Below are 24,069 nucleotides of genomic sequence, written 5' to 3' on the forward strand. Positions count from 1 at the left end.
TCAGCTCAGGTCATGATCTTGTGGTCTGTGAGTTCGAGCCCGGCGTCAGGCTCTGTGCTGGCAGCTCAGAGCCTGGAGCCTGCTTCCAGTTGCGTGTCTCCCTCTCTGTCTGCCCCTCCCCTGCTTGCTCTCTGTCTGTCTGTCTGTCTGTCTCTCTCTCTCAAAAAAAATAAAATAAAATAAACATTAAAAAGTTTAAATTTGGTAGCTAAGTTACATCAAGCACTGTATTGGGTACTAATTAATTATCTGCATATTTGTTACCTCTTTCACATTTCTGTCTGGCGCACAGTGGCATCGATAAATGTCAGTTGCATAAACAACCTTGTATGGTTATATAAGTCCTATCCCCCTGCTTCATATGTATGTGATTACCAAGGAAGCAAGAAGTTGAGAAACCTGCCCAGAGTCACGCTGCTCTAAGTGGGGAAGGGGAGCCCAGACTGAAATCTTGACCTCTCTGCAAAACTCCTGCATGGTTCCCATGACTTTCCTGCTTCCAGTCATCTACTTTCCTTTCTTCTCACCACTCCATATTTTACTGCCAGTGTTCCCTTTCAGTTCCTGGGCTTTGTAATCTTTCTCCATTGTTGGCCATCATGTGACTCTGTTTTTCCAGATCCTAGGAGTTCATTGCTCCTTCTTCTCTTTGGGGAGGGGAATATGAGTGGATGTTGCCGTTTACCATGTTTTTACCCATCTTGGAAGATTTTTCACATGAGAAGGATCTTCCATATATAAGGCTCCTTGCACTCAAAGGTAGGGCTCTTCTTGAATAGCCACAAGGAACCAAATATGGGAGAAAACCCAGAGACATTTTGCCACTTTATTAATGTAAATTTATAAATTGTTGGGAAAATTGCTAAAGAAATGCAAGACAGGATTGAATGGCTCACTCATCAGATGTCATTAATGGAGTGCCAGGTTTGTATGTATCAGGTGCTCTTCAAGGTGCTGGAAAGGTACACAGGGAGATAAAAGTCAGATACTGGCTGCAAGGAGTTCACAGTCTAGGCAGGAGGCACATAGAGTCTATGCTCATTATTTGCAGATTTTGTGTTTGTGAATTTGCCCACTCACTGAAGTGGATTTGTAACCTCAAAACCAATACTCTCGGTGCTTTTCCAATGTGTCATTTTCCAATGTGCACCAAGCACTGAGAAACCCAAGTCGCCAACACACGTTTCTAGCTGAGGTTGACTGAGGCGAAATTCTGTCTTCTTGTTTCAGCTGTAAACAAGTGCCCTTTCCACGGTCTACTTGGTGCCATGTTTTTCATGTTTGTGTGCTTTATGGTGGTGATTTCACTGTTTCAGGTGGCCCCCAAGCGTAGTGCTGAAGTGCTGTCTGTGCTGCAAAGTGTGCAAAGGCTGTGGTGTGTCTTACGAGAAAACACGTGTTAGACAAGCTCCGTTCAAGCGTGCGTTACAGTGTTATTGGCTGTGAGTTCAATGTTAATGAATGAAACCACATAAGGTACACATTAAATAAGGTGTTTTAAACAGAAACACATGTAAGACACAGCCTGGTGAATGCTACGGTGAAGGTGTGAATGCCACACTGTGGGCACACACAAGAAGGAACAATGGACTCCACCCAGGAGAGCCGCAGGAGGCATTATAGAGGGGTTGCTTATGAGCTGGGATTAAAAACAAAAAACAAACACACAAACAAAACAACTAAGTAAAAAACGCAATGAATGGACCAGGATGGAAGGTCGTTCAAGGCAGATCGGAACCACGTGCAAAGGAAGGGAGATCCGAAAGAGCCTGACACGCTCAGTGATTTAAAAAGTGATTAAAGTCAGATATTTTAAGTCACAAGCTCCAATTCATCCACATGCAGAATTTTCAGCCTTTACCAAGTTTCTCTACATAGTTTGGACTGTGATTTTTTTGCAACAAGGAAGTGTGCGGTATGTCAGCTGTGAAAATTGGCTCAATATTCATAATCAGATCTATTATGCTCCCTCTGAAGCCTGGGCCATGTTTCCGTAGAAACCCCTAGTTACATAAAGGAACCCCGGTCTGTAATTGGCAAGAACATCCACCACCTTTGGAAGCCATTATAGTAACGCCAGAGGGAAAGCAAGTGCCGTATAATTCCTGCTGGAGAAAAGTAAACGAGGAGGGCAAAGAGAAAGAGTCCTTTCCCGAAGAGAAAGAGTCTTCCCGCAAGCAGAGAGCACTGTAGCGCTTCAGAACACGGGATCATTCAGCCTCTGCTTCCCATCCTCATCTATGAATCAACCCAATAACCAGCTCATCTGCAGAGAACACTTACTGTATGCCCAGCATTATTCAAGGGACAAGGAGGCAACGTACACTCACACACACGCACGTGCACACACACACACACACAATTGTTCTTTCCTTCACTGCTACAAAGCAGTTTACATTAGCCTTCACATCAACCTCCTGAGGTAGGTTTTATTACTTCCATTTTATAGAAGAGAAAACCAAAACTCCAAAGGCTTCGGTAACTTAAGTTCATACGGCCAGTGAGTGGCAGGATCGGGATTTATGCTCACCTTTGATTTCAAGTCAAGTGGAGGTTTTATCCGTGTCTCGGAAAAGGTCCTTGTCCTCAAGACACTTGTGTATGTGATGAATCAGAAGTGGCTCAGGTTGTTAGTTTCAGAGGAATTCAGAATAAAGAAGCATGGACACAACAGTGCCACCACCGCCCTCCAGACATCATGAGCATCAGAACATGCAGTCTTTGGTAACCGGCGATGGAGAGGAAGTCACCCGAGGTATACAGAGAAGCAAAGGTTTGGAAGCAGAAGTCTTTTGGGTGAATGAGGGGAGAAAGCAAGACAGAATTTGTCCAGGGATTAGAGGGAATGTTCTACCAGCCCTAGAATGGATGGATCTCGGTGGATGGTGAGGAGCTCTAAGTGGGATCAGCCCTTGAGACTTTGCCTCCAGAGAGGATGTCTATCTTCCACGACCCTGCCATTCATTCAGTAAATATGAGCAGGCACTGAGTTTGTGCCAAGCATTGTTCTCAGCAGTGAGGATTTTTTAGAGAATGCGTTTTCAAATGTGAGAGAGCAGAACCTGGTCCGTGGGGGTCAGCCCACAGGCCCCCCGTGATGATGGAAGATCTCAGTGACCATTCTCACTGTGGCCTCTTCTTTCTCTGCCCCAGTCCCCAAGCAACTTCACCTGTCCTCAGCCTCTTTATTTGACACTCCAGTCAAGGCCACCCAGTTCCCTGGAGCTCCCAGGGTCAAAGGCAGCCTTCTTAGGCTCATGTTCTGATTCTTCACTCTCAGCCCACTTTGTGCTGTCCCTCACGTACTGGCAGCCACACTGAACCCCTTCCCACCAGGGTGTCCCTTTGGTTCCTCTCCCTGGAGAGTCCTTGACGCCATTTCCTGTCTACTGAAGACTAACTCATCCCTCAGGGTTCAGCTCAAAAGAATCTGCTTCTGTAGTGCCTGGGTGGCTCAGTTGGTTAAATGTCTGACTTCAGCTCAGGTCATGATCTCACGGTTTGTCAGTTCGAGCCCCATATCAGGCTCTGTGCTGACAGCTCAGAGCCTGGAGCCTGCTTCAGATTCTGTGTCTCCCTCTGTCTCTGCCCCTCCCCTGCTCATGCTCATGCTCTCTCTCGCTCTCTCTCTGTCTCTGAAATAAACATTAAAAAAAAAAAAAAAAAGAATCTGCTTCCAATTTCCCCCAATCTCATTGAATTCCTTCTTGTCTTGGGCCCATACAGCAAATACCTCTATTCTAGTCTGCTTTCTATTCTGCCTTGTCATAAACCAGGCTGAGTACTCTTTAGGGCCGGGGACATGCACCTCTATGCCATCATTAGCACAGTTCCTAGCCCTTGTCAAAGCTTGAGAAATCTCTTTTAAGAAATAAATACACGAGGGGCGCCTGGGTGGCGCAGTCGGTTAAGCGTCCGACTTCAGCCAGGTCACGATCTCGCGGTCCGTGAGTTCGAGCCCCGCGTCGGGCTCTGGGCTGATGGCTCAGAGCCTGGAGCCTGCTTCCGATTCTGTGTCTCCCTCTCTCTCTGCCCCTCCCCCGTTCATGCTCTGTCTCTCTCTGTCTCAAAAATAAATAAACGTTGAAAAAAAAAAATTAAAAAAAAAAAAAAAGAAATAAATACACGAAGAGGATGCCCCTGAAACTAGAACAGTTCGTTTTAAAGTTAATTTAATTAAGACATTAAGGTTCATTTTAGCAAACTTATATTGTGAATGAAAACCATCTGAAATTTAATCTTAACCTAGCTGCCCCTTCAATGACAGTTTAATTTCACTATAATCTTTATTATAGTAACTTCTAAACCTGTTATTAGTATTACTAATGAAGTTGAAAGACCATTTCATCTGATTATTGTGTCTTAGGAAACATTTAATTATTAAATTCCACACTGATAATTAGAAACCCTATTATTTCATAATGGGCTAGGCAATACCATACAGGTATCCCTCAATTACTGAAACAGAAGCTGTCTTTTAAGTGTGTGGAAGTGAAATCTCATACATCAAATAGTCTCTTCTCACCAACCTAAGCTATATTATTAGAGACAGACAGGTGTAAAGTAAGGAGTATCCCCATGCCCTGAAATGGTAGCATTTTATGGGGTGAATGGCATCTGTGGGTGGATCGTCCTTGTCCTTCCCAGAGCCTGGCCAGGTCCAAGATGGAGAGAATAAGCCAGAAGTTTCGGAGTGTGTATGTATGGGGGTGGATTAAGAAGGCTCTTCTAATAGAGCTACCCAAAGAGAAAATAGATTATCTTTGCAGGGATTGACAATAGGGGTTGGGCCAGGCATGGGGGGGCAGGGGCTTGGCCACCAAAAGAAGGGGAACATGTTCATTCTAAGGACACTTCCAAGTGGGACACTATTTTATTCTAACTAGATTGTGCTCTCCCGGGCCTTGTCTGAATTCTTACCAAAACTCAGAGTGGGTGGCATGCTAGGCAGCTCAAGGAAGCTTTCTGGAGTCTGAAAGAGGCTGGGATGGCATCACGTTCCTTGTGGAGGCACTGGAACTCAGACAGAAGACGGGTTGACCAAAGTCTCCGGAAGCTCCCCACGCTCTGGGATCTGGGCTCCTTGTGCTCCCAGACTGCCCCCCGAGCACCCCCCCCCCCGGGGGAAACCGACATGGCTGCAAGCACATGGCTAGGCCCATTGTAGGGGGTTAATAGATGTTTCATGATGCTCTGGCTGACTGACTGGGAAAGGAAGCAGGAGAAGCCTGCCCTCCCACCCCCAAGAGGAGCTCTGACTCACAACCTGTTTGGCACTGTGCACCTCTCTGGTTTCCTGAACCTCTCTCTCTAATGCATAAAGCCTCCGTGGCAGATGTTTTAAAACAATGATCATGACAATGACACTGTAATCCCTTACATTCCCTTTGCATCATAGAAATTTTTAGAGTGTTTTTGCAGGCTTACTCTTTAGGGTAGTTACGTTATTTGGACTGAGAATTTGCAAGACTTTTTTGGTGGACCCATCAGATAACCGCAGCCCCCAGGGCTGGGAATCTGTTCACAGTATGAGTAAGGAGGGACAGGGAGGAAGGCTGGTTCAGAACCCAAAGTAATTTGAGAGTGTGGGTAGAGGTTAGGGTGGTCTGGTGGGGGGGGCGTGGGCACTAAATTGAGGGTGGGCGTGCCCATCTATCTAGGGATTGATTGCAGGGCCTTTTTTTTTTTTTTTTTTTTTTTTTTTTTTTTGGTTTTCTTGGAAGGAATATGGGTATGGAGGAATTCAGTGTGTAGAAGCAGTAAGGGCTGGTCCGGGCTTCCTCCTGGGGGGCAAAGCCAAACGGCCAAGGCCGAAAGAAGGGCAGGGGCTACCTTGTGTGGAGATGGCCGGCACCGGCCCCAGGACGTGGAAGGGGTGGCCGCGCTAGCGTGGGGCGAGGCGGGTGCCGGCGGGGGTGGGGAGCCCCGGGGGCCGGGGCGGGGCGGGGCGGCCGCGGCGGGCCGGGCTGGGGGCGGGCCGGGGCGGGGCGGGCCGGGGCGGGGCTCCGGGGCCGTCTCGCAGGCTGCGGCGGCCGCGGGAGAGGCGTCCACAGCGGCGGCGGCTGGGGCAGCGGCGGACGCGCGGCCAAGCAGGGCGGCGGCGAGCCCGGTGAGCGCGGCGGGGACGCGGCGGGGACGCGGCGGGGAGCACGGGTGGGGGTCGGCGGGGAAGGGGGTTCGGGAGGCGCCGGGAGAACACTGCCATCCTTCCCCGGCCCCCGATGCCCCTGCAGCCTTCAGGGGAGGGAGGGAGGGAGAGCCGAGAACCCAGTCCTTCAGCCCTTCTCCTGCGATCGCCGTCCAGATGTCCGTCTGTGCGCCCGTTGCCCTGCTCTCCGGGACTGCCTCCTGCTTGTGTTCTAGATCACCCCCCTCACCCCTCAACCGCTCAACCCCCGGCCCCCAGCCAGGTATCATCGGCTGCAGAGCCATTCTTCCAGGAGACCCCATCCTTCTGCTTCCCTCTTCCCACCACCAGAGGCCCGGGCTCCCCATCTTTCTCTACAGCCTGAGAGGCAAGGATGACCGCTTCCCCAGTGCCTGCATACCTGGACCTTTCTGCTGCCACCTGCCCCAGATGTTCTTAGCCAGCCAGCACACTGCTGTGCCTAGGACCCAGGCCTCCTCTCTAGATCACTTCCTTCTCCTCAGAATCCCAGGCTGGCAAGAGGGACTTTACAGATCCTGAGCTTTGAGAACAATTTGACCCACTTCCCAAAAGGCTGGTCCCAGGCCAGCCATGCTGTTCGGTGGAGACACCTGTCTTGCCTGCCAGCTGAAAGACCAAGAAGCCTCTGTCAAAATGGGCCAGTGGGTTCCTAGGTCCTTCTCCAAGCTGTTCTGACTTGCTGGCCAGTGTCCCCAGAGACCAGAACCAAGACCTTTGTCATTTAAGACCTCTAGAGGTATTTGCTGACCCCACCCCCAGATCCTCCAAATTCCCCCAGCCGCTGACAGGCCACTGTTCTGGGCTTGGCCTCTTCACCCATGTGCTGGCTTCCCTGCTTGCTCCCCAAGGACTTGGGGCAGAGTAATGGGGCAAGTGTTTGGGGCCTTAGTAGCCCCCACAGCTCTGTGGGCCTCCTGCCTTACTCTGTTGGAAACTTTTCCTCCGGTCTTTCCCCATCACCATCCCTCTGGATAGGGCCTGTGCCATCTGCATATCATTGAGTCCCCAGGGCACAGCAAGCTGGGCTGGGACTGTGAAGGGCTGGGACCCCGTGCTGCACGAGGGCGAGCAGGAGGAGGGTGGCAGCCAGCCGGGTCAGGCCGGGCATCTGGGCCTGGGGGCTCAGGCTTTAGGGTGGGTCCTTGGCTTTCCCTTGAGCTCCGAATGGGGTCCCAGGCTGGCTTTGCTGTGAAGAGAGGAGGCAGAACAGGGGCTGTTTTCCCTGCGTGCTTCTGACTGTCTTGTGTTGCTATGGTGACAGTTTTGCCTCTCTTCCTCCTTCTGACTCTTCTGGGAGCTGGTTTTTATTGGTCTGTTGTCCTGTCTTTTATGGCTCTAATTTCTCCTTTCTACTTGGTCTGAAATAAACAGTCATAAACATGGGCACTGGGCCCAGGCTGGGGGCTGGCAGAACTTCACCTCCTTCTGGCCCTGGGCTCCTGTGAGGGGAGAGAGGTGAGGACCCACCCGTCCACACCCCCTCCCGTCTGCGTCTCTGGGAAGCGGGCAGCACACAGGGGGTGGCAGACTGCCTCGGTGCTAATACTGGACTCCGTGTATGGTAAGGGGCTCACTGCTGCTGTTCACGACAGCCCCGTGCCGTAGGGGCTGTCCCCACTTTGCAGATGACGAAACTGAGCTCCAGTGAGCTATTGCCCTCAGGTCACACTGGTTTTAGCACTCAGGGATGGAGCTGGCATCGTGAAGCCCATCTCCCTGCCTTCCCACCCTGTGGGCTTCCTGGTCCTGCTCCCCAACCGCCAACTCCCCGGGGCAGCAGAGCAACCCAACCCCCACGTTCTAGAGGTGCTGCGGACTCCCACAGAGGCGAGTTGCCAGGGAGCTCCCTGTCAGGTCCTTTGGTGCACCCTTGACCCCAACTGTTGGAGACCCAAGTTGAGAGGGGAGAGAAGCCACTTGTGACTTCCTGTTTTTGACTCAGACCAAGAAGCATTCGGTTTGCTTTTGCTCCCAGAGCCTAGTTGCAGCTGGGTAAGTCAGGGGCACGGAGAGCCAAGTAAACCCACGCTCCCCACCCCAGCCAGCCCTGGGTGAGGAGTTCAGAGTTCTCCAGGGCCATAGGGTCACCGACTGCCAGTTGTCAGTGACACTCTCCAGAGAAGCTGCCCTGTCTCTTCCTCTCTTCCCTTTTATTTTCCCTTCCTTTCTCACCCCCTCCCCTTTCTCCCTTCACTTTGCCTATGCTCCAGGCTTATTAATAATACTCTGAAGAAGCAAATGGTAACATGAGAAGACTAAGGAATCAGCAGCCTTATTGTCGAGTGTTGGCCCTGGGGGCGTCCGTCACTCCTATGGGCCTCAGTTTCAAGTCTTTAAAATGGGGTTTATGCGTCTATCCATGTTAGCTTGCTCTTGAAGGATGGCGTGGAGTAGCCTATAGGGGGTGCTTTGAACAGTCGATAGCCTGAAGCACCTGAATGTCCTCATCCCGTTGGGAAATCTCAGTGTTGGAGACCCCGAACTACTGCCCAGAGATTAGAACTGATCTAGAAAGAATTAAGCCGTGAAATGTCAGGGTTAGAGGCATTCCTTAAAGCCATCTTGTCTGCCCTTGACGTTGCATTCACTTAGTTCACCTACTTGACATTCATTGAGCATCTACTCGGCACCAAATATAATTGTGGGAATTGGGGATTTCAAAAAACATGCACATTATTCCTTTTCTCAAAGAATGTAGTCAGACATGGAAAGAGATCCTTAGGATACAGTCAGAGAGGTGGTGTGACAAAGTCACAGTGATGCAGGGCCCGGAGATGACAATTTGACTAGGTCACGGTTAAGGCTGAATCGGGCATCGTGTGCTTGGCTCCTATTTCATCCTGGTTAAAATCCTTTCTCAGAGGCTGCGTGAATTCCCTCACAGGGCAGCGTGGTGATTGGAAAGAAGTGGATTTTGGAGTCAGCTATGACTCCAAACTCTGTAGCTGTAGGATCCTGGACTAGATAACCACACCGAGCCTCAGTTCTTGTATCTGTAAAATGGCAATAACGCTACTTGCCTTCTGAGATGTAAACGATCTTAATGTCTTTATGGGGTCTGGCATGGTGCCCACCTCGTAGTGCACTTGCCAGTATTTAGTCTGATTGATTAGGAAAGAGTTCTCCGGTACTAGGCCTCTGGGTCCTCTTAGCAGAGGTGGGGAGCTCTTTGGACTAATTCTGGCCTTTGGAGATCCACTCATTATCTGGGAAGGTTGCAAATTGCCCATGCTCGGGACCCTCAACTGCTGGTTAATCGTTGAGTTATCTCTCACCAGAGAAATGATCCTTTACCACACGGGGACTCTATGCAAATCCCCAACACTTTTGTTTTCTCAAGGGGGAACCTATTTGAAATGGCAAAGAACACTCTGAGTTTCAAGGATAAGCTACTATCTGTGAGAGTACTTTGATTTGATGAAGTCCCACGTGTTGATTTTTTCTTTGTTGCCTTTGATTTTGGTGTCAAATCCAAAAATTCATTGCCACGACCAGTGTCAGAGAGCTTATGGCCTGTATTTTCTAGGAGTTTTATGGATTCAGGTTTTACTTTCAAGGTTTTAATCCATTTTGCGCTTATATGTGTGTATGGTGTAAGAAAGGGGTCCAGTTTTCCCAGCACCTTTTATTGAAGAGACCATTTTTCCCTCTTGTGTTTCTTGGCTCCTTTGTGAAAGGATACTTGCAAATGAATGCTTCATGCTTTTTATTCTGGGCATGTGTAGCTTCCTTTTTTTTTTTTTAAAGTTACCACATATACATTTTCTCAAATCCTCCCCAGAATTCTGTGACATTAGTATTATCGGCCCCTTTTCACAGTTAAGGAAACCGGGAGGGGCAAGGTAACAACACAGAGCCCATCAGCCGGAATTTAAAACTGGGTCCTGCTTGCTCGCTGTTTGTGCGTTGGTATACAGTCTTGTCATTTCGTTGGCTGGTGTGTCAGTGACCTAAAGTAATTGTGTTTGGAGAACAAGGGCAGATTTTAACAGGGAGGACCTGGTCGGTAACTTAGACTCATAGTAAATATTTAGAGACTTTATTAGAGTTTTGCTCTCAGCGTAGCATTAATGGAGCTCTCTGCAGCTGGCCGAGGCTTCATTCTGGGAGGTGATGAATGGAAGAGGAATCTGACATGTCCAAGTTAAGAGGAAGTGTTCGATGATGCTGAAAGGAGCGTCCTCTGCACATGAACGGATTACCGGTTTGTCGCTGAAATAAATGGGACTGATTTCATAACTGTCATTAGAACCCACCTCTAGGAGTAGGAAAGTATTGAGAAGCAATTGTGGAATTACTCACCGCTAGCCTTTCTCAGGAATTCAGAAGCCCGATTTCCCTGGTCTGAGAACCCGTTGTCCCAGCGAATCAGGTGTGAAAATGGTGCCGTGTTCCCCAGCAATGTGTTTACCTGGTCCAGCTTAGCGCTGCGGACAGATGTGCTCCTATGGGCAATTATCTCAGGGCCAGAGTCTGGTGTCTGCTTATTTAATGACTTCACTCTCCAATAAAAACTCTGTATGGTGTAGATAATTAGATCTCTAAAATGAAACCGGGGAAATGGTGTGCCCCCAAAGCATTTAATTGCAGTTTTATGATGGATCAAGCGTAAAGATGAGATCACTCCTTCACTTATTTAACAGATACGTACAGGGCAGGCCCTTGCCCTCTGCTGCCAGAGATGGCACGTAGTGATCAGTGTGGCATCATCCCTGCCCGCAGCTGGCTCTCACTCCGTGGGGAAGCAGAGCAGGAGACACATTGCTAAACGCAGCTTGGCATTCGTGTGCCGGAGAAAGAGGGAAATATAATTGTTTTGACTCTTGCTGCAAGGCGGTCCATTTCTGTCCCCATGGTATTGTTTGCGGAGCATCTGAAATACACCTGACATGTTGCAGGTTGAGAGGCTTGGGATAGGGAAGCACGTGGCGTAGGCAGCTGATGACCCGGGCGTGGCTCTCAGCTCTGCTCCTCGCTGCCCGGGTCGGTTTCTCTCCTGGTGACACGGGAAGGCTGGATTTGATGACTTAAAAGGACCCTTCCACATCTAGCTTAATGATCATAATAAGCCCCTGGGCTCCTTTTCCTGAGTGATGGGGAAGGAAGCAAGGCTGGCAGCCTTAGTCAGCAAGGCTGCCGAGGCAGAGCTGGTGTGTTTTCAAATAATCCTCTCAAGGAGCAAAGAAACCTTGCTCTCCCTCACAGAAAGGGAACCACCTTCTGATCGAGCATCAGGGAAATAAGTCAAAGCCAGTGATGACAGGGAGAGACAAAAGGGTTGCAAATACTCAGCAAGAGGTGGGGAGCAGAGTCACCAGCTTCCTCCCACATTCCAGGGTCTCTGCTGACATGGGTATGGAGGGCTTGGCTTCATAGATGCCTTGGTTACTGCCGTTGTCTTAAGTTAACGTTTTTCAAAAAATAATTTGGTTCGATGATTCCCAGGCCTTAAAATAAATGAAAATGCACAATCATTTTAGGATGGTGAGGAACAGAGGGAAACACACAACTTCGTCAACGCTCCATCAAGTTCTGTCCTTCCCACTGACCAAACATAGGCCCTTCCAGAGGCAACCATGGGGCTGGGTCCCAGTAGCCTAGAATAGGGTGGCAGCATGCTGGGGCCAGGGGGCGAACTAACAGGGAGTCAGAGAAGACCTGGGGTCTTCCACCCACGCTGCCCACTCCCTAGCAGCCTAAATTCTCATCTTCTGAGTCTTGTGGTCCCTTCGGTAACACGTGGGCCGTGGCAGCTTCTGAACCATGTAAATATTGTCAGCAGGAATCATGAGCACTTATTGTCACTTTTAGTCATCTTTTGATGAGCTTTGGAAACAGCCCCATTCTGGGTGGAGAAATTGAAATGGAGAGGTGCTAAGGAACTTGCAGAATGCCATTTCATTCAGGAAGGTTGCGGGGTTGGCGCCTAAAGCCACATCTGTGTGCCTGCAAAGCCTGGGCTCTCTCCACCACCCGTAGGAGAAATGAGAACTGTGCATATGTGAGGAGTGTGGAATTAAAAAGATGTGTCTTGGGGAAAATCCTCATCTCAAAGAGCTAGATGGGCCTCCCTCCACACCTTGAAACTGACAAAAAAAAAAAAAAAAAAAAAAAGGAAAGAAAATATAGCTGTGTTTTCAGTGCTTCCCTGTGTTCCCTGTGACCGGCATCTCGGCATTGGACTGACGTCCTTGGAGGGTGTCCTTTGCTTAGCCCACTTCATCAGAGAATGCCATCCAGCAGTAATGAGCTGAGCCTCTGGTGTGTGCAGCATATGGCCTTGCTGAGCTGTGGAGCCCACCCAATTGAGGCAGGTTGTGTATAACTTATTTTTCAGACTTCTCCCTGAGACAGCTGGAGGTCATGGGAGCACGAGAAAACCGTGGACTGAGCTTGCAGAATGACAGATTCACATGTCGTCAAAACAAGAATGACACCTTTGGTCTACTTCCTCTATTTTACAAACACTGAGGTCAAGAGAAAGACATAGATAGATAGATAGATAGATAGATAGATAGGGAACCCATATCAGAGACTTTTCCAAGGCTGGGACCAGAATTCAGCCTTGTGAAAGCTACAAGCAGACCGTAACTCTCTGAGATGTCTAGGGGTGAAATGTACACATGGAAGTTCTGTGCCAATATCCCTGGGGCTGCAGGGCGAGTGTGCACCTGGAAACAAACAAACCTGGGTTGAAATCCTGGCTCTTCCTCTAGGCAGATTCCTTAGACTTGCTAAATTTTGTAATTTACGAACTGAAGTTAATGATATTTGTGTCTCAGGAATATCGGAAAGAAGAAATTAATTAGCCATGTGTCAGCCTCCTTTTTTTGCCTGGTCTTTGAAAAAAATTTGAAAAATTTTTTGCTCCTGCTTTTAGGCTCCTCTTTATTTATTGTGTGGGGTAGAAAGTGACATGGGGCTTCTCTTTTCTCTGATGGACACATTCCTGAATTGCCCCTCGACAAAGCCCCCAGATCCACTCCTCTGAGCTTATATTTCTAGCTGTGAGTCTTCATATTATACTTGAATCGAACCTGGCTGTATTGTTTGCTGGAGCGTTACAAGTGTTGCACTTAATCTATAATCTGTCTCCCCACCCTTAGTCTTTTCCTTATCTTGTAAGTGTGCATAGGTGTGTTTTCTTTCTGAAGTGTTGAGGTTTCAAATCTGGGCCCTTGGGTACCTTCAGATGTAATGAATAAGGTTGCAAGATTGACATTCCCTTATTTGCAAGTCCAAAATCCAAAATGCTCTGAAAAGTTAAAGTGTTGTTTTTCATAACTCATTTGAAGTCAAAAGCTGGCCTGATTGTACATGAGACTCTTCATGGGTTTCATTTATACCACTCTAGGTGAATAAGTTTTTCATCAGAAGGATGAGTGTCCGGGAGCCTGCCAGGGTATACATAACATAGTACATGCACTGTATTATTGTTCTAAAATCTGAAAGGTTCTGAATTTAGAAGTACATCTAAGGAAAGAATATCAAAGAAGGGTTTGTGGACCTCTTATTCATAAACCCGAAAGAACACGTAGCTTCCCTGGAGAGAGAGAGAGAGAGAACGAGCGAGGGACGGGGAGGGACAGAAGACAGAGGATGAGAGAGAATCCCAAGCAGGCCCTTCACTGTCCCTGCAGAGCCCAATGTGGGGCTCGATCTCGTGAACCGTGAGATCATGACCGGAGCCAAAATCAAGTTGGACACTTAACTGACTGAGCCACCCAGGCGCCCCTCAAGTGTCCTGCCTTTGATACTAGATGGTTTGGTGACACGGCTCATCTGGTGCTCATCAAAAGCCTTAATGCGTATTTTGTATGTGACATGTGTTATATACTGTATTCCTACAATACAGTAAGCTAGAGAAAGGAAAATGTTAAGAAAAATCATAAGGAAGAGAAAATAGATTTACGCTACTGTCCTGCATTTATTGAAAAAATCTGTGGGTCAGTGGGCCATGTTTTTCAAGGGTCAACTGTAATAGGAAATAAATGACCATTCTTGGCACAAACACAAAACAACAGCAGCAGCAATAACAACAAAAATTTTGAAGAATAGGTTCCAGCGTTTCGATGGGACGAAGTAAGTTTTTAAAAAAATTCCATAGGACTAAAAATAAACTGGGAATTTTTGGACTAGTGTGGCTTCTAGGCAAGTTTCATCATTGGCCATTGGAGGAAGGTAGAAGGGAGTTTTTAAATCTTACTCATCATTTTAGCCATATGAGAGGGAACCGGGGCCTGGCCAGAGAGCATGGGGAAGTGAAAGCGGTAACCAGAGCGTGAGAAGGTCTCGCTTCTTATCTTGGGTCTGCTTTTGACTTGTTGAGTCAGCTTGGGCATGTTGCTTCCCTTCTCTGGGCACCAGGAACTCTGTTTCTAAGTAAATTAAGTCTTTCTTCCCCCGCTGTGAGTGGCTAGGGTGGAGGTGGGGGCCCCCATCAGAGTGAAAAGCGCTGAGCGGCTTGCTGGCTGTGTTCTTGAAGCTTCAGTCCTCCGTAGGGCCTCCGTGCAGGCCGGGGGGAGGCAAGAGGCTTCCCTGCCCCGTGCGTCGGTTTCCTCCGGCTGTTCCTTTACTTCTCACAACTCTGATCCTCCGGTTTGGGGGTGGGGGGCTGGTTTGTGTGGGATCCACCTGCACTGATGCCCAGCGAGGGCTCACTCAATGCTTGAGCATGCACGGCAGGTGACCGATGCCCTGCTGGAGGCGGCCATCCCAGCAGCTGCTCTCGTGACTGGGGTTGTAGTGAAGGTCACGGCTAGGCATTCTTGAAGCGGTGTCGGGAAGGAGAGTGAAAATTCCCTGTTGTAGAGCATGGAACCAGGGGAGGTCTACCCAAGGAACTGAAATAGTGTGCACCTTTGTGGGCTAAATATGGATTATAGAACATGGAGGTACGGGGCTTTGGGGACCAACCTTATTCTCTCTCTCCTTCTCTGTTTCTTTGCCCTTTAAGTTTACAGTTGATGTATCACACCTCTGGCTTTTGCCAGGTTGAAAGTTTCGCATGTCCTCCTGGATCTCACGACGTGTAAGAAATCGGTCGCTCTGCTCCTATCTGAGCACCCACCCTGATCATCCAGGGGGTTCTCACTTGGCAGTATTTCACGATAGGAACCAGGGGCCTGACTGTGGACGGGGGGTTTCCACAACGGAGAAGTGACCTTAAGTTTTAGGATCCTGAGGCCCTTCAGTTTGCAGACTGTGGGAGCCACTGGGGAGTGGTGAACATGGTCAACCCCGGGGCACCCTGGTCCTGAAGTTCCCCAGGGTGCTTCCTGGGGTTGGCTGGTCCTCGTAAATCCGAGAGGCCCAGACTCCTGTGTGTGTGTGTGTGTGTGTGTGTTCATGTGCAAGATGGGGAGCCCCTTCAACTTCAGGGAGGTGTTACCAAGGCCAGAGCCTTGCCAGGTGCTCTCTGAGCAAGGCTCCCCCTCAACTTGAACCCTGGTTTTTGTGTAGCTCACTAAGGAACTGACCGCTGAGGGGCTCCCACGGGGCTAGGGGGCCTTTTGTGTTTCAAGGACCAGGGACCACCACTGAGATAGGCAATTCCGAGGTTCCCTGGCAGGAAGCAACCAGATCACATTTTTTTTAGGGAGACATGTCTAACTCTTTTGCTTTGGAAACACAGAACTCTGTCAAATCTTACTCTGGACATATTTGAAAACACTCAAATCATTTGAGCATACTACTTTTTTTTTTTTTAATTAATTTTTTTTAATTTTTTTTCAACGTTTTTTATTTATTTTTGGGACAGAGAGAGACAGAGCATGAACGGGGGAGGGGCAGAGAGAGAGGGAGACACAGAATCGGAAACAGGCTCCAGGCTCCGAGCCATCAGCCCAGAGCCTGACGCGGGGCTCGAACTCACGGACTGCGAGATCGTGACCTGGCTGAAGTCGGACGCTTAACCGACTGCGCCACCCAGGCGCCCCGAGCATACTACTTTAAAAATAAAAATAAATGGAAGAAGAGCCTAATATGGGTTTGAAAAAAAATAAAGGACTAGGAAAATATTCAGTTTTATTTACTAACTGGTTGGGGGACGTAGGAAAAGGTTATGAAAGAGAAAGAGAAGAGGAGAAAGAGAAACCCCAAAGAGACACTGTGGCAGCTGCCTCTGCCCAGGAAACATGGTTTTCTGGTCCCCTCGTTGAAGGAAAGCAGCGTCGGGAGCCTGGAGGTGAGGGCAGAGAAAGAGCTAGGAGCTAGGAAGGGAGCTAGGAATCCTTGCTCAGTTTTGCTTCCTACGCTTCCAAGGAGCAGGGAGACCTAGTGGGATGTGGAGGGAGCACTGCCTGGGGAGTCTCTGGAGAACTGAGTTTCCCCCTGGATTCCAGTGCCTCTTTAAAAGTGGGTTTCACTGGATGAAGTGTAAAGCGAATCCTGGGTCTGGGTCGATGAGGGAAGCCTGGCTCTGGATTCCCGGGCTCAAGGCTGCCTCTGGGAGAGGGAGAGGGTTGTGTAAGCGCGTGCCCGATGAACGGAGTGCTATGTACACATCTCTTATTTTTTCCTCCTTTGAAACACTGTGTCAAGACTCCACCCCCTGGTTCCCTTTTACACTGTTCGCTGGGTAACCTGCTAGTAAGGTTGTGGCTTGTATAAATTTATCTGTTCAGCCTCAACCTCAGGAAATACTTTGAGTAGCTCATATAAACAAAAATAGCTATGGTATGTTTGATATTTCATGGTCTATGCAACATGAATTATTTTTTCTGCCTAGTGATTTACAGGTTACCCAGGACCGACATGGCCCCTCATTGTTCAAAGTACACTCAAATTTTCATTTATATTAGTAGAAATTAATTATGCTTTTCAGCATGCATTTTGCACCTATTAATTCTATTTTGTTCATCTGTTTATATACATTTTTCACCTTATAGACAACCTTGCAAGGTAGATATATTTATTTCTCTCTCTCTCTCTTTTTAAGTTTATGTGTTTATTTGGGGAGGGGGGCAGAGAGAGAGAGAGAGAGAGAGAATCCTAGGCAAAGCAGGCTCTGTGCTGTTTCCATGGGGCTTGAACTCATAAACTTCAGAGATCGTGACCTGAGCCAAAATCAAGAGTCAGACGCTTAACCAACTGAGCCACGGAGGTGCCCCTATTTCTCTTTTGAAAATAAAGACAATCAAGTCAAGAGAGGGTTTTTTTTTCCTTTAACGTTTATTCATTTTTGAGAGACAGAACACAAGTGGGAGGGGGCAGAGAGAGAGGGAGACACGGGATCTGAAGCAGTCTCCAGACTCTCAGCACAGAGCCTGAAGCGGGGCTCAAACCCATAAACCGTAAACCGTGAGGTCATGACCTGAGCTGAAGCTGGACTCTTAACCAACTGAGCCACCCAGGCGCCCCAACAAAAGAGTTTTAAAAACTCGCTTTAAGACACAGGATTGAAAATGGGGCACCAGGATTTTGGCTCAAATCTGCCTGGCTCTCAAAGTCCTACACTTTCCCACACCACATAGTTCACACTGCTTCCAGGCCACAATCTTATTTTTTTAAGAAAATACAATTTTTTCCCCTGCCATGACTCTACTTAAGCCCCAGAAAATACACTCGGTTGGAGTTCTTTGCCTTTTTCCAGAAAGGAGTCCAATGGCTCTCCCTACTTTAATGTAAACTGCGTACAAATACTGTATTTCCATACAGAAAACTTTTACTGTGCACTTTCAAAGTGGCAGACACTGTTCTAGAAACTTTTACATGTCGCTTAGTAGGAGAAGATGTGGGCTTCATTTTATGGCGGAACAAAGGCTCAGGGAGATGCAATTATTTGCATAAAGGCAAGTAGCATATGAAAAGTGATTTGCTTTTTGAATTAACAATTTAGAATATAGTTCTATAGCGTGCTGGGGGCTTTGCTTTTGGCCTAGGACCAAAGTACCCCTTGTTGAACCACAGGATCAAGTTCAGCTGACCCACCTAGCTCTCACCCTCATTGTGCCTGGCTTCTTCAGTCTCTGTCTGCTGTGGTTAGAACTTGATTTGGTGGTTGTGGAGAAAGGCATGGTTCCTCTTGTCTCTTCCCATGTTGCATTAGCCTGTGCCATCCTTAGCTCATTTTAGTTAGTCTGAACTGTTTTAGTTTCATTGCTCATCATAGACTTGCCAATATTATGCATTAGCTTCATGTTACAGAGGAGAAAGTGGTAATATGATTTACCCAAGATCACGCATGGGCTAGGCATTCTCTTTTCTAAATGCTTTGTATTAACCCAAAAGGTCCTTTAAGATTTAGTACCCTTTTCTGGATACATCCCCCAACTCCCCACCAAGTCCATCCATCCACCCATCATCCATCCATCCATCATCCATCCACCCATCCATCTATCCATCCATCTATCCATCATCCACCCATCCATCCATCCATCATCCATCCATCATCCATCCATCCATCCATCCATCCATCCATCCGCTTATTCAATGAACATTTATTGTGCACTCACAGGGAGTTGGTGACCTCTCCTCTGTGTCAATTTCTGGAGATTCACAGTGAAGCAGTCAAAATTTGCCCCATGAGGCTTTATTCTATTGGGGAACGGTGGGCCATAAGCATGTCAACAAGTAAAATGATTATGTTAGATGTCATATATTCCATGAAGAGACATGGAGTAGAGATGGTATACAGAGTGAGGAGAGAGTGGGGGGATTTAGGGGAAGAGTTGCTGCTTGGACTTGGGGGGGTCAGGGAAGTCCTCACGAAGGGTGAGATGAGGGAGGGTCTGTAGGAAGTGAGAGAATGAACCACGTAGCTTTCTAGAGAAAGCATGCTCCAGGAAGAGAGTGAGCAGGGTAGTCGTGCCCAGCCCGTTGAAGGAGCCACAAGAAGACCGGGGTCTATAGCAGAGTGACAGGTGGGTAGTGGCCGGCAGAGAGGTTGGGGAGACAGCCTGGAGCTGGCCTGTGATTTCGGTGCTCGCCTGGTGTTCCCTCTGACCGCGAGCCTTCACGGTATTTTTATGAACACCTTTTCCCCTGACCTGTCCCCACACTGGCCTGTGCACCCTGGAGGGAAGGCCGCTTATCCACAGTTTTCACGTCCCGAGCCCTCAGCACAGGCCTAGGGGCGAGGAAGAGGGCAGCGTTTATAACACTGCTCCTTTTCTTCTTTTTTTAAGGCCAAGTGTTCTAATTAAAGATTATTTGTGATCCTTTTGATTAAAAAAAAAAAAAAAGGTTATTTTGAAGGAATGCCGCTTCTAAACTCCAATTAGGCAGTTCCTTTTTGGACAGCCATCAAACGGATGGGCTTGCTAGGGAGACAGTAAGGTGCCAGGAAAAAGCTGGAAGTGAAAGTTGCAGGGAGGAGGGGGTTCACTGGAGTCAGGAGGAAGAGGGCCTCACCAGAAATCCCCAGGGATTAGCAGGATGGCCCAGTTCCCTGCTAGGGACTGATGTTTACAAAAAGTGACCACCGGCTAGAACAGGAGCCTTAAGAAACCCTCAAAGCGTGTCAGTAGACCTGCCAGGACTTTCCACTCACCACTTTGCTCTCTTAGAGGATTGCTGGGGCGGGGACCGGGCAAGCCTCAACTCTGGAGACCTTTGTGGAGAGAAAAGAGCATTTTCCCCGGTAGGGAGTTTCCCCTCACAGAGTGGAACACCGGTCTCTGAGAGGCTTGGGCTGCTTCTGAGGTGGGGAAAGGGCGTGTGAGGTGCATATGGGCTAAGGGAAGAGGGCCAGGCAGAGGCACGGGGCCTCCAGTGACTGCCAGCATGAGGGGCTGCCCATGGCTATCTGCTCCTGCCTTCAGAAACTGCTCCCGGTTGCAACCCCGCATCTTCAGGGCAAAGGAGACTTATAGCAACTTGGCCCAATCATAGCACTTGGTAAAAGTGGCCGAGTAGGGTCAGAGTAAGGGGGTCTGGGGCAGTGGGATTGAAACCGGACGTCCTAAACTCCGTGGGTAGCCATTGGGGGATGTCAACAAGGCAGTGATGAAATTGGATTTTCAACCAGATGTATGTGTGTGCCAACGTGTGTATGCCATTGACATAGCTGTGAGCTGCAGAGCGTTCATTAATGAGAGTTGGGAAGGACAGTAATTCCTTCATAGCCGGCCTGTCAGGTGGCGGGTTTGCTTAAAAACAAGAAAAGTTGGAGGAAGACTAGTTTGTCTTGCAATTGTTTGACAATGTTTTTTTGTTTGGTTTGGTTTTGGTTTTGGTTTGTTTTTGTTTTGTTTTGTTTTTGTTTTTTTGAGAATGGACTGTGGACAAACACTGTGCTGGGTGCTTGTGTAGATAGATCAGCCTGGCCCTCATAGAGTCTGCATTCTACGGGGACTTCTAGAAGAGCTTTATTCAGGGCGTTTGCGATGAGATCACTTGAATGTCCTGGCTTCAGATGCATGTTGCAAATGTTTAAAAGTGGGGAATGGGGCCCCTGGGTGGCCCAGCTGGTTGAGCGTTTGAATTTGGCTCAGGTCATAATCTCACAGTTCGTGGGTTCGAGCCCCACATCGGGCTTGCCTCTGTCAGCGTGGAGCCCACTTCATTCGGATCCTCTGTCCTCCTCTCTCTCTTCCCCTCCCCTGCTTGTTCTCTCTCTCTCTCTCTCTCTCTCAAAAATAAACATTTTTTAAAAACTTAAAAAAAATAAAAGCAGGGGAATAAAAATTCACAGTACGTGACATTGAAAGAATGGGGAGTTAGTTCTGTACGCACCAATGACCTGTTTAAAACAAGTCACAACCTTGCCAGGCTCTCGTCGGTGGAGTTGACCTTCTGTCCTGGTAATGCTCCCTCTTGGGGTTATTATGAACATAACACACTTTGAAAAGAAGTTAAAAAGCTCTCTACAAATTTCAAAGTGTTACTGACATGCCTGGTAAGCGACCTCCATTAGCAAGGTGGTACCCGGTGAGAGGTTTGGATGAAATCTAAAGTTTGCTCACAACTCAATCGTTAGAAGCTTTGCTTCTCCTGGTATGTCTCCGGCTGCCCGTGTGGGCTTTCTCCCGGCGTCCGGAATGGCTTTTCCTGACATTATATCAGTGTCTGGTTTCTGCAACTCAACGCAAAACTTTTTTTTTTTTAAAACAGGCACACGTATATGTGCACCTAAATGCTATGGGGCTGGTTGTATTTTTGGTGCATATTACACTAAAGAAAAAAAAAGGCCAGAATGTCGCTCAGGATATGAAAAGCCTTGGGTGCTGTATGAAAATAGCATCTGTGGGCAGAGAGCGGGGAGGGACGTGTCAGAAGTCAGCCTCGCTTGGGTCAAGGGTAGGAAACCAACAGTGTGAATGAAAAGCGACATGCAGGGTGCCAACCCTCTCAGACCCCCAAATATAGCTGTTGGAAACTGAGCTTTCTGGTGAAGAGATTAGCTGTTAAAGAATACTTTCCATATATGTCAGTACGCCGGGATGGCGCGTGTAAAGCCGGCCCGAAATGTGTCTAAATCAATAATTAGGGTGACTCACTCACTCCCGTTGAAAGGAGCTTTTTTAAAAAGTGAAAATAAGAGGGAAAGGAGAGAATAAAGCAAAGACAAAGAACAATAGGTTTGGGTTTAAAACAATAGGAACAAGAAAATTGAATTAGTCACTCCAAACAGATCCTGTGAACCTCTGTCCTGAGTTACTACCTCCCTGACCAGGTGTTAAGGTCGGGGTGTCTTTCTGGCCCGATTTCCTGGTGAAATGACACACTGTTCCCAGTGCTGGCTTCAGGCACGTGATGGGCGTCCTGGGGCTACGTGACATGTAGCTGCTGCGAGGCCACTGTGGAAGCTCACGAAGCCTTGCCATGGCCGGAGAAGAATAGCTATTGTCCCCGAAAAGTTTCAGTGGTGCCCCTCAGCCATGGAGCAGAAGAGCTGAGGCTAGCCCCCGCTCAGTTCAAGCAGATGAGAGCTCCGCCCTCGGGTTCCATATTTCTCGCACTGCCTGTCTCTTGCTCTTCGGCTAGATCATCCCCGATGCCAGGAAATGGCCCGGAGACCAGGGAAACCTGCGTGGTTTGTTGGTCTTTTAATCAACGTGTAGTTTGTGAAAGAGATTTTTACCCTAATGGTGTGTCAGCCTTGTTTTTAATCACACTGGGCTAGAATAATGCCTCTGGTTTTGTGTCCGTTATTTTCCTCTCTCCGCTCTTCGATTCTCCCCCATCACTTAACCACGCTTAGGTCTTAGGGCCCTCGTCCACAAAATGGGCATAATTCCTTTTGCTGTCCTCAACCTAATACCGGTGAATGTGACATGATTTTATACGCCATAATGTGGTGTATCAGCCAGGTTTGTGGCGGTAAGAAACAGTCCTAAAGTTTCAGTGGTTGGTAGCAACAAGCGTCTCTCTTGTGCCACACGTCAGGGGCTGCAGGCTGGTTCCGTGGCATTGCTCGACATTTCTCTGTCTGCCACCTGGACCGACAGGGCAGGCACTTCTGGGGATGCGTCATGGTCATCACGGGGAAGACAGTGAGCAAAAGGTGGCAGAAGCTTGACATGCTTCTTGAAGCTTCTGCTTTATTCCGCTTACATTCCCTTTGCTAAACAGGGTGAGTGACCAAGTCCTCTGTCAACTGTGCCTCCCTCCCGTGGGAGGGGACTAGTACACTCAAGTCACACGGCAACCAGAAAGGCAATATAATCTTTTTACAGTTGAGAAAATCATGCCGCCTAACCCATGCCTCGTAAACCTATTAAACAACATGGGAATGTCAGATTCTTAGGAAAATAGGATTGAGCCTCTATTTCCTGTTGATATTTTAGTGAACTGAAATACCGCGACCCAGCCAACATTCAGTTGCACCAGGAGATAGCAGCTCCAGGGTGGAAGAAATTTTGTAGCGTTTACCCCCATGTGCTCGGGGTAAAACCTCACACCTTGCCCAGAAAATAATAGGTAACCAGTACAGACCGGGTGTTCTGGATAACTGCGTGAGGTCACAGCTGCTCTAATTCTCTGGGAACTCAAAAGCCAAATATAATTAAAGTTTCCACAGTCTGTTTAAGATGAGAAAATCTGGCAAAGCACGGATTGTAACTGTGCACTAGATAAACAGGTTTATCAGTGTATTTCTTAAATGTAAGCATAATCACATCTCTGAAGCCTTTTACTCCTTTAGGTTGGAACTCATGCCATTACATCGGAGAACTCTTGGGCACACATAACTCAGGGTCCCCAGCATTGTTGACCTACTGTCCTTGTCAGGGACAGTAATAATAGTGCTGTTGACCACTGTGGTGTCTTTGGGGCTTTCCAAAGCACATGTGATTATTCGTATCTTTTATTGTTGTCCTTACCCTATCTTGCTGGTAGTCTCCTAAATATAGAGAAGAAAACAAAGACCCCGAGATGTGAGGGCAGGGCAAGAGGCTGTGCAGAGGGCACGGACCACTTGCTTTATTCACCAGCTGTGTGAGCTTGGGCTGGTTACTCAACCTCTCTGTGTCTTATTGTTCACATCTGCAAAGTAAGGATAATAATAGCATCTTCCTCCTGGGGTGCTGGGCGGAGCTAATGGGGTGATATATGTGAAGGGTTTGGAGCCATGCTTGTCAATAGTGAGTGCAGGACATTCATGATCCATTTTAATGAGTAGCTCTGTCCAGTCTCGGCCCCAAAGGGAGAGCAAAAGCAGAAACGAGGTCTTGGATTGAGGCTGGGATGTGGGACCCCATGGACAGAGGGACTGAGATGGGCGGTGAGGAAGGGAGGGTCCTGCCTCAGATGTGGCCACGCTCCTGTCTTGAACAATCTCATGATACGGTGCAGAGACTGGAAAACTCTTCAGGTCTGGGGCCTTCACCACTGTTGTACCTGAGCCTGGGCAGTCAGGGAGACCCTCTAGGCTTCCTGTTTGGGCAGGACTTCTGGTCATTTCGGGCTGTGGGCCTCAAATTGCTGTGAAGGTGACTCGGGCCGAGAGCTTTCCGAAA

General features: G+C 48.3%; 1 protein-coding gene across 3 annotated transcripts in view; it reads left to right on the forward strand.

Moving 5' to 3' along the window:
• Window positions 1-6,060: 6,060 nt before the first annotated feature.
• CYRIA (CYFIP related Rac1 interactor A) overlaps window positions 6,061-24,069 on the forward strand; it is a 108,433-nt gene continuing 90,424 nt past the window's right edge. For 2 of the 3 annotated variants that reach the window (XM_047068568.1, XM_047068565.1), the window contains exon 1: window positions 6,061-6,109. The gene's annotated coding sequence lies outside the window, so the exon portion shown is untranslated. The remainder of the gene's footprint in view (window positions 6,110-24,069) is intronic. The other variant, XM_047068566.1, reaches the window with a different exon arrangement.

Source organism: Lynx rufus, unplaced genomic scaffold (genome assembly GCF_022079265.1).
Source record: "Lynx rufus isolate CCGP_SWC_20201006 ecotype Redwood Valley unplaced genomic scaffold, mLynRuf1.p SCAF_8, whole genome shotgun sequence".
Taxonomy (NCBI): Eukaryota; Metazoa; Chordata; class Mammalia; order Carnivora; family Felidae; genus Lynx; species Lynx rufus.